The sequence below is a fragment of the Onychomys torridus genome, chromosome 1 (assembly GCF_903995425.1).
Source record: "Onychomys torridus chromosome 1, mOncTor1.1, whole genome shotgun sequence".
NCBI lineage: Eukaryota > Metazoa > Chordata > Mammalia > Rodentia > Cricetidae > Onychomys > Onychomys torridus.
Window position 1 is genome coordinate 3632388 of NC_050443.1, and position 11463 is coordinate 3643850.

The 11463-nt window shown below is 40.1% G+C and overlaps 1 pseudogene; it reads left to right on the plus strand.

Annotated features, from left to right (window-relative positions):
• The first annotated feature begins 283 nt into the window (after nucleotides 1–283).
• On the plus strand, nucleotides 284–1209 carry LOC118593691 (annotated as a pseudogene).
• The last annotated feature ends 10254 nt before the right edge of the window (nucleotides 1210–11463 follow it).

Genomic DNA, 11463 nt, shown 5'->3' on the forward strand with positions numbered 1-11463 from the left:
CCATACTGTTTTATCATGGGTGTCAGATTGAGCAAGAATGATGTAGTTGTTTCACTAAAATACTTCATCATCAGACAATGGAAAGTACGTGAACTACAAAATTATACTGTGTGTTGCCTATGCAGTGTTGTCTAGGCCAAGCTCCTATACTATGAAATAATAGTGTCTCCCTTCATAGAGGTAAAGACTGAAGTCATTCATTATGCTCAGATGATTGAGAAGTGTACTGAAGACAGCAGTGTTCCTCCTGGTCACCACTCCAGTCTGCACAGAAGTCCTCTCCATGCCCTATCAGAATAAAGCTCAAAAAGCCACTGAGGAATTGGCTCTCCAGACACTCCTACTTTTCCAGGTTGGGACTGGGATTCTGGCCAACATTCTTCTGTTTGTCCACAATTTCTCTCCAATCTTTACTAGCTCTCGACTGAGGCCCACACAGGTCATTGTTGCCAACTTGGCTGTGGCCATTGTGTTCCTTCTATTCCTCACTGCATTTCCAGACAACATCATGGTTTTTGTTCCAAGGAAACCTGCAACTAACTTCAGATGCAAAATAGTGTTCTTCATTTGCATGGTGGCTCGAAGCACAAACATGTGCTCCACCTGTGTCCTAAGTATCCATCAGTTTATCACTCTTGTTCTTGGTCACTGGGGTAGGCTGATGTTCCAAGGAAGAACCCCCAATATCCTGAGTTATTCTTGTTACAGTTGTTGGTTGTTGAGTGTCTTATATAATGCCTACATTCCAATGAAAGTCACTGGTCCACAGAGCACAGACAATGGCACCAACAATAACAGCAAGTGGGTCTGCTCCACATCTGGATTCAGTGTAGGCATGGCTACCTTCGTTTTTCCCATGATGCCACATTCATCAGCATCATGATCTGGTCCAGTGTCTCCATGGTGCTTCTCCTCCATAGACATCACCAGCGAACACAGCACATGCCCACTCCCAATCAGAACCACAGAGGCCATGCTGAGACCAGAGCAGCCCAAACTGTCCTGATGCTGGTGGTCACATTTGTTGGCTTGTACCTCTTAAATTTTCTTTGTATAATCTTTCACACTTTTTTAATGGACTATCGTCTGTGGTTGAGGCATGTAAATGAAGTTTTGACTGCAGCCTTCCTCACTGTTTCTCCCTTCCTGTGCTCTTCAACTGCTGAAAACCGCAGTCAACATGACAAACACAGAAGACAGCTTCTCTAGCAGCTGTATACACTCTATTAAGTAAAAGTTGTTTGAAAATCCTTCCTCGTAAACCAGACATGTTGACTCACTATACTCATCCCAGCACTGGGGAGACTCAGCCAGACACCTGCAATGTAATCAATAACATGTCAGGCTGAATAGTGGGATCTAGGCCAACTTGTGATAAGGAGACCCAGTCTCACAAATATGTATCTGCACCCTTAGATAGAAAGAAGATAAATAAATAAATGAGAGACAACAGAATGAAAAAGAACTCCAGTAATCCTATAAATATTTACAACAGCCTTAGGAAATCATGTGATCCCTTATTGTACTAGAGCATATGCCATCCATACTGTATCCTATATATCCATATTTATTCTTTGTTAAAAAGTTTCTTCTTTTTAATTAAGAGTTTTTCTATTCTTTCTACTTGTCAACCACAGATTCCCCTTACCTCCCTCCTCACATCTCATATCCCTCTCGCCCCAAACCACCTTCCATTTCCACTTCCTCCAATGCAAGGTCTCTCATGGGGAGTAAGCAGAGCCTGGCACACACAGCTGAGGCAGCCCCAATCCCCTCCTCTCTGCAACAAGGCCAATCAAAGTGTCTCATCATAGGTACTAGGGTCTAAAAAACCAGGTCATGCATTAGGGACAGGTCCCATTCCCACTGCCTGGGTCCCCAAAACAGTTCAAGCTATACAGTCTCGCTTATCTAGAGGGCCTAGTCCAGTACTATAGGTGCTCTTCAGCTATTGGTCTATACTTCATGCTTATTCACTAGTTTGGCTAGTTGTCTCTGTAATTTTTTAAATTGTGGTCTCAATATTCTTGCTCCTAAAATCCCTCCTCTCTCTCATCTATTGGACTGCTGGAGCTCTGCCTTGGACCCTGCTGTGGATCTCTGCATCTTCTTCCATCAGTCATGGATGTGGCTTCTATGATTTCAGTTAGGGTCTTCTGCCATCTGATCACTGGAGTGGGTCAGCTCTGTCACCCTCTCCACCATTGCCAGTAGTCTATGGTGGAGTCATCTTTGTGGATCATGGGGACATCCCTAGAACACTGCTTCTCCATATTTTCATGGTGCCTTCATTTATCATGGTATCTCTTTCCTTGTTCTCCCACTCTGTTCCAGATCCAGGAGGAACCTCCTGCTCTCCTAAGCTCTCATTTCCCTTCTCTTTCCCTCCATTACCCCCCACACACCTCATCCTCAGTATGCTCATGTAGATCTCAACCTTTTCTCCATTTCTGGATGATCCCTGTGTCTTTCCTAGGGCCTTCCTTACTAGCTAGTCTCCTTGGAGCTGTGGGTTGCAGTCTGGTTATCCTTTGCTTTACATCTTGATTCTACATATGAGTGAGTACATACCATGTTTGTAATTCTGAGTCTGGGTTACCTCATTCAGGATGATATTTTCTAGTTCCATTCATTCACCTGCAAACTTAATAATGTCATTATTCCCCTCTGGTGAGTAGTACTCCATTGTGTCTATGTACCACATTTTCTTTATCCATTGTTCAGTTAAATGGCATGTAGGTTGTTTCCAGGTTTTGGCTATTATAAATAGTGCTGCTATGAATATAGTTGAGCATGTGTCCCAATGGTATAATTGTGCATTCCTTGGGTTTATGCCCAAAGGTGATTTAGCTGAGTATTGAGGAAGATTGATTCCCATTTTTTTTCAGAAATGGGCATACTGATTTCCAAAGTGGCTGTAGAGGTTTGCATTCCCACCAACAGTGGAGGAGTGTCCCCTTGCTCCACATCCTCTCCAACATAAGCTGTCTTCAATGTTTTTGATCAGAGCCATTTTGAGAGGTGTAAGATGGTATGTCAGAGTCATTTTGACTTGCGTTTTCCTGATGACCTAGGATGGCTAGCAGTTCTTTAAATGTATTTCAGCCAAATTGAGCTTCTTTTGTTGAGAAATCTATGTTTAGCTCTAAAGCCCATTTCTTTAGTCAATAGTGAAAGATTTATATGATCTGAAGAGAAACCAGAGCATTAAAGCCTATTTCTAAAGTCCATTGGATTGTTAGGTATTTTGATATCCAGTTTCTTGAGGTCTTTGTATATTCTGGATATCAGCCCTCTGCCAGATATGGGGTTTTGACGATCTTTTCCCATTCTGTAGGCTGTCATTTTGTCTTAATAACCATGTCTTTTGCCCTACAAAAGCTTCTTAGTTTCAATAGTTCCCATTTATTAATTGTTGCTCTCAGTGTCTGTGCAACTAGTGTTATATCTAGGAAGTAATTTCCAGTGCTAATGCATTCAAGACTACTTCCTAGTTTCTCTTCCATCAGGTTCAGAATAACTGGATTTATGTTGAGATCTTTGATCCACTTGGATTTAAGTTTTGTGCACGGTGACAGATATGGATCTATTTGCAAACTTCTACATGTTGACATCCAGTTATGCCAGCACCATTTGTTGAAGATGCTTTCTTTTTCAATTGTACTCTTTTGACTTTTTTTTTTTTGTCTAAAAGGAGATGTTCATGCATGTTCAGATTAGTGTCAGGGTTTTCCTTTAGATTCCTTTGGTTCACATGTCAGTTTTTATGTCAGTACCAGGCTTTTTTTTTTTTAATTACTGTAGCTCTATAGTAGAGCTTGAAGTCCGGGATCAAGATGCCTCCAGATGTTGTTTTATTGTACAGGTTCTTTCAGATATCCTGGGTATTTTGTTTTTCCTTATGAAGTTGAGAATTATTCTTTCCCAGTCTGTACAGATTGTTTTGGGATTTTGATGGGAATTGGATTGAATCTGTAGATTGCTTTTAGTAAGATTGTCATTTTTATTAGGTTAATCCTACCTATCCATGAGCATGGGAGAGCTATCCATTTTCTAATATATTCAATTTCTATCTTCAGAGCCTTAAAGTTCTTCTCATACAGGTCCCTCATTTGCTTAATTAGAGTTACTACAAGGTATTTTATATTATTTGTGTCTATTGTAATGGGAGGTATATCTCTGATATCTTTCTCAGCCTGTTTGTCATTTGAGTATAAGAGGGCTACTGATTTTTTTGAGTTAATCTTATATCCTGCTACATTACTGAAGGTGTTTATCAGTTGTAGGTGTTTCCTGGTAGAATTTCAGGGGTCACTTATGTATGCTATCATACCATCTGCAAGTAGTAAAAGTTTGACTTCTTCCTTTCTAATTTGTATCGCCTTGATCTCCTTATGTTGTCTTATTGCTCTGGCCCGAACTTCAAGTACTATATTGAATAAGTTTGGGGAGAGTGGACAGCCTTGTCTTATTCCTGTTTTTAGTGGAATTGCTTTGTGTTTCTCTCCATTTAATTTGATGTTGGCTGTTGGCTTGCTATATTGCCTTATTTATGTTCACTATATTCATGATCTTTCCAAGACCTTTAATGTGAGGGGATGTTGCATTGTGTCAAAGGCCTTTTTTTGTGTATCTAATGAAATGATCATGTGGTTCTTTTTATTTAGTTTGATTATGTGGTGTATTACATTGACAGACTTTTGTATGTTGAACCAACCTTGAATCTTTGGGATGAAGCCTATTTGATCATGGTGGATAATTGTTTTGATATGTTCTTGGAGTCTGTTTGCCAATATTTTATTGAACATTTTTACATCAGTGTTCATGAGGGAGATTGGTCTGTAATTCTCTTTCTTTGTTGTATCTTTTTTTTTTTTACGTTTAGGATTCAGAGTAACTGAAGCTATATTGAAGGAGTTTGGTAAAGTTCCTTCTGTTTCTATTGTGTTGAACAATTTAAAGAGTATTGATATTAACTCTTCTTTAGAAAATCTGGTAGTATTCTGCATTAAAACCATCTGTTCCTGGGCTTTTTTTGTTTGGGAGACTTTTAATAACTGTTTCTATTTCCTTAGGGGTTATTTGTCTATTTAAATAGTTTACCTGGTCTTGATTTAACTTAGGTATGTGGTACCAATTCAGAAAATTATCCATTTCTTTTAGATTTTACAATTTTGTGGAGTACAGGTTTTGAAGGATGACCCAATGATTCTCTGGATATCCTCAGTGTCAATTGTTATGTCTCCCTTTTCATTTCTGATTTTGTTAATTTGGATGCTCTCTCTCAGCCTTTAGTTAGACTGGGTATGGGCTTGTCTGAGTATGCGCTTGTCTATCTTTTTTATTCTTTTTTATTTTCTCTTAGAACCAGCTCTTTGATTCATTGATTCTTTGTAGTGTTCTCTTTGTTTCTATTCTATTGATTCAGGTCTCAATATGATTATTTCCTGGCATCTATTCCTCCTGGGTGACTTTGCTTCTTCTTGTTCTAGAGCTTTCAGGTGTGCTGTTAAGTCACCAGTGTGAGATTTCCCCAACTCATTTATGTGGGCCTTTAATGCTATGACTTTTCCTCTTAGCACTGCTTTCATAGTGTCCCTTAAATTTGGGTATGAAGTACATTAATTTTCATTGATCTCTATGAAGTGTTTAATTTCTTTCTTTCTTTCTTTCTTTCTTTCTTTCTTTCTTTCTTTCTTTCTTTCTTTCTTTCTTTCTTTCTTTCTTTCTTTCTTTCTTCCTTGACCCATTGGTGATTCAATTGGGCATTTTTCAGTTTCCATGAGATTGTACCCTTTCTGTAATTTTTGTTGTTGAAATATAACTTTAAACCATGATGGTCTGATAGAATGAAGGAGGTTATTTTTTTGTATCTGTTGAGATTTACTTTCTGACTGAGTATGTGGTTGATTTTAGAGAAGGTTCCATGGGGTGTTGAAAAGAAGGTATATTCTTTTTGGTTAGGGTGTTATGTTCTGTAGATATTGATTAAGTCCATTGTGTCAGAATATCAGTTAAGCCCCTTATTTCTCTGTTAAGTTTTGATCTGGCAGATCTATCCAGTAGTGAGAATGGAGTGTAGAAGACTCCCACTATTAATGTGTGGGGTTTTATGTGTGATTTAAGCTTTAGTAATGTTCCCTTTACTTATGTGGGTGCCCTTGTGTTTGGGTCAAAAATGTTCAAAAGTGTAACTTCATCTTGGTTGATCTTTCCTGTGATGAGTATGTAAGGTACTTTTTGATCTCTTTTGATTGAGTTTAGTTTAAATTCTGTTTTGTTGGATATTAAGATAGCTACACCAGGTTGCTACTTAAGACCATTTGATTGGAAAGACTTTTCCCAGCCTTTTATTTTGATGCAGTGTGTATCTTTGGAGTTGAGGTGTGTTTCTTGTATGCAGCAGAAGGATGGGTCTTGGTTTTGTATCCATTCTGTTAGATTCATCTTATTAAAGGTGAATTAATTACATTGATATTAAGAGATATTAATGACCAATGATTGTTAATTCCTGTTATCTTTTGGTGGTCATGTGTGTGTGTTTCTCTTCTTTAGATTTTCTGCTGTGGGGGTATCTATTGCCTGTGTTTTTGAGGGTGTATCTGACTTCCTTAGGTTGGATAAATCAGAGGGATGGGCAGCAATACTGGTGGGATGTAGTTTTCTCACAACTCCTGTTCTTTACCTTTCATTCCTGGGGTCATCATAATAATACCTGTGTCTTATTGAGCTGCTATTGGTCCAATCTGTGCTTTCTGTGTCTGTTTTTCAGGTGGCCCCTCTGGGTGCAATCTTGGCTCTTGGTATAATTGGAACTGTTAGATTCTGTATCTCAGAGAGCTGCTCTTGACCAAACCCAAGCCAGTTAATCCTGTGCTCACAGACCCCCCTCTTGGTTGTATAGGGGCTCTAGGCCCAGTCAGAGTTAACAGATTCTGTGTCTCAGGAAGCCTTTCTTGGTCTAATGACAGGTGGCAGATTCTGTGTCTTAGAAACCACTTTTTTCTCTCTTTTTATTAATAATAATAATAATAATAATAATAATAATAATAATAATAATGTGTTTTAATTTTATACATCAGCCATGGGTTCCCCTGTCCTCCCCCTTCCCGCAACGCTCCCTCACTTTCCCCTCAGCCCTTCCCCTCATTCCCATGTCCTCCAGGACCAAGACACCACTGGGGATTCATTTAAACTTGGTGGATCCAGTACAGGCAGGTCCTGTACCTTCCTTCCAGGCTGAGCTTGTGTCCCTCTGTAAGCCCAAGGCTGATCTGACCTAGTCTGGTGATCAGAAGACTAAACACCCTAACAGTCGTCATGGAACTCTCACCCAATAACTGATGGAAGTGGATGCCGAGATCCTCAGCCAGGCCCCAGGTGGAGCTCCAGGTGTCTAACTGTGGACAAAGAGGAGGGACTGGAAGAGCATGAATTGTTGTATCCAAGATTGCAAAAAGCACAGAAAGCCACTCTTGGTCTAATGAGGACTGCTAAGATTCCCTGTCTCAGGAAGTTACTCTTGGTCCCATGAGAGCTGGCAGTTTGGTTTCCATGCCTCAGGAAGTTACTGGGGTCACAGAGGCCCATGGGTATCAGGGCAGGGAGTGGAACTTGTAGATTGCAGGGTCCAATGCGTTTTTTTTTTTTTTTTTGTCGGGGGGCCTTCTTGGAGGAGTTTTCCTTGCTGACCAGCAACTGAAGCAGTGTTGGGTGGGAGTTGCTGGGTACTGGCTGTGTCCCAGAGCCTGGGTCCTATGAGCAGAACTTCTGGGTGTGAGAAGAGTCACTCACCTCTTAGTCCAATGAGAGCTGGCCTAAATAATTTCTTTATTTATTTTGCACATAGTGTTTCACCTGCATGTATGCCTGCATGCAGAAAGAGAGTACCAGATCTCATTATAGATAATTGTGAGCCACCAAGTGGTTGCTGGGAGTTGAAATTCAGACCTCTGAAAGAGCAGTCCATGCTCTTAACCTCTAAGTCCTCTCTCCAGCCTCTATATTCATATTCTTATTCATTTTCCCTTACCAGTCAAATGTCTAAACATATTTATATTTGTTGTTTGAACAGTTTATAGAAATGTTATCTCATATAGATGAGGCTAATAACCCTTATGTATTGACATATAATTTTTAAGTTGTAGACATGAACTTTACAGTAGAAAATGGAGATGTGTGCTTCTCCTAGAGCCTGGACCCAAATAAGGCACCCAAACAGTATTAATATGCTCTGATCCCTTTTTGTGTCTTTTTTGCATATGTGTTTATTTTAAATGCTAGCATGTTGGATAGGGAAAGTATTATGCAATGATAGATTACTACTCGCATATACAGATAAACATTCTTTGTCTCTCTGTACAGAAATTTTGCAGGATGGACATATATACATAAAGTAGCAGAAGCTTCATTTCTGGGGTTAACCATGTGAGATTTTACTTTTCATCATTGAAATTCAAAACATAACTCCTAGTTTCCTAAGAGACTCACTTGTTTTTTGCCGTTCTCCTGATGGTGTACTCTGTTGCCTGATATGGGTACAGCTTATAATTTTTAGTATTTTAGTTTCAATTAATGGTGGATATTTGTTTAGGAAGAGAGGGTGAGCCACAAAATATTCATCTTCTGTTTAGGATAACTGTGGAACACTTCACAGAATATACAAGAATAATACAATAAATCTATCTAACCTCAAATATACTATACCTTGCTGTAGGATTGTCTCAGCAACAGCAACCATGGGCAGACAAGGAAGAGTACATCTCTATACCAATGTCCAAATCTGAAGGTAATATTCACTGTGTGGTATCGACTCATCTGTTGGCTACATAGTGATTATATATAGGTGTGTGTGTGTGTGTGTGTGTGTGTGTGTGTGTGTGTGTGTGTGTGTATAAGTTTACTTTTGGTAATGCATGAGGAAATGAGGAGATTTTCAGATGCACATTGTCCAGGCTGTCATTCCCAGGACATGAAACTTCTGTCCAGAATACATGGGTCCAGCACATACAGCTGGTTCTGTCTATAATCACTGGTTGTCTACAAAGAGTCATCATTTTCAGTCTGCAGTATTACAGTGGATCTAAAGTCTTTTGTGAGTGCACTGCCAGGAGCACTGTGAGCTCACTGAGAAGCAGGCTCTGCAGATGGGGTTTGGTCTACTCAGTTGAGGCACAAACACTTGGTTTCACCAGTCCTCTAATATCCCTTCCTCGATTCAGGATGGGCTCTGACTCTGTGGCAAGCACCATTGTGAACAGTGAAACAGGCCGAGGGGAGAGGCATCGTGCACTTCATTACAACTGAGGGGGAAACTGTTTCAAGGAGAGGGGACTATTGTCCATCTCTAGATATAATGATGTCTACAATAGAAAGAGTTAACAGGCTGCTCATCCACCTACAGGGTAGAGGAGACATATGTCTAAAACTCCTCAGCTGTTGCCTCAAGATGCCATTAAATAAATAGTACTTAAAAGAGCGCCTGCCCAGAAAGGAAGAAACTTCTTCGAATTCTGGGAATTGTAGGTCTTAAAATACAGTGCCTTCCCAGAGATCAGGTAATTCTCTTGAATACTGCACGTTCTAGTTCTTAAAAGATAACACCTGTACAAGGACAAGGTAACTTCCTAGGACTCTGCGAATTATACTTCTTAAAGTATATAAAAGGTGATGGTAACAATGGGATTTGTTCATAGAAATACCAAATCATATATATTGAAGACACCAACTAACAAGTTTCCAAATGGCGGCTCTAACTAGATTTCATCTTGGTCAATATTTAAATTTTAATAAATGCTAATTTTTAACTTTACTTTCTGTCCCTAATATGTAACTGTTTCACATGTGGAACAAGAGGCTGAGGTGCCTATTTACTACATCAAATCTGGACCTGGCTGCCAGGAACTCCCATTGTTCCTCAGTCTTTACATATTATAGGGTATGTCTTACATACTCTGTTCTAAATAAAAAAACAACTAGCAATGGTCAATTTAAAGACAAAAAGACAATCTACACCTCTAACAATGCAATTGGCAATGACAATGGCCACCCTAAAAATACTCGACATCTACAAAATGTACAAACACCCTCCAATCTTGGTACAATGGCATTATCCCATGGATGGACTATGGAAGGGACCTGACCCCCTCCTCATAGGGGAAGAGGTTCCTTTGCTTGTGTTTTTTCCACAGAAAAGACCAGCTGAGGCCTCTTCAGATCCCAGCTGGAAATGACCAACATCACCATGCCAACAAGAAAGATGGCTTACCAATCAATGACTGGACAGGCACAGAGAAGAAGGAAGAAAGGCCACCCCTTTCCAGAACAACAAAATCTCCTGATTTGGTGGCCACTGCCCATGCCATATGCTCCCTCAAACCCTCCTTCTCTGCCATTTTAATGACAGTCTTTGTTCTATCACAGACACAAACTACCACTGCTCAACACTCTAATTCTCAACTCAACACTCACCACTGATTTTTTCCCTTTCAGGAAACTTATCAGGATAAAAAACTATGAAACTGCAACTATGTACTACCCCAAGCAAGGATGCTGTTCCTGTTTCAAATCTAAATAACCATCTCACCATTACTTTTGATGACCCCTGGAATGAAAGGTAAAGAACAGGAGTTTTGAGAAAACTACATCCCACCAGTTTTGCTGATGTATGTATCTCTTAACAGGTCGTGTGGGTCTCCCGGTCCATGATACCCATACAATATTCTTAAACAGGAGACACAACTCAGTCCAACTGAAACACACAATTCTCAGTCCATTCTGGTCACAATTGGTTCAATATGTTGTTAACGTTCTCCTTTTCACCACCCACCCTGATGCCTCTAACTGCTTCTCTAGTGCATCAGGCAACAGACCTCTGCTGACAGCTGTGCTGGTCAATACTCTCTCCTTTACCCCAGGACCCATGTCTCACTACCATCACTCCTTCCAAGCTGACATGCATCACTCTTCCCCTTCTTCTTTGGTATAATGAGAATCACCTTCATAGACAACCCTGTTGTGGTTATTCCACAGGTCTATCAATATGAGGAGGAAGAAGCAACACTGTTGTTAACCAAAGACAAGAGCTATTCTTTCCTTTCAGGATAGGAATGAGACTTGTCATCTCCTTTGTATCTTATGGGGCAAGAACAACTGCCATCATCCAGACACATCCTCTGACCGGAGATTCAGACACAGATTTGATCAGACAATGAATTCTGCAGCTGAGATCCTCCAGTCACTCCAAAGACAAATAAACTGTCCTGCCGTGGTTGTGCTCCACAATAGAAGAACACTAGACATAATGACTGCTGAACGTGGGGAGATTTGCTTGGTATTGGGAGAAGAATGTGGCTTCTGTGTAAACAAGTCAGATGTTAAACTAATGATACCACCATCAAAATACTCACTAGACCTGTTCTCTAAATTCCAGCAACAGGGTAAGTTAGCTGATTTCATACCCCC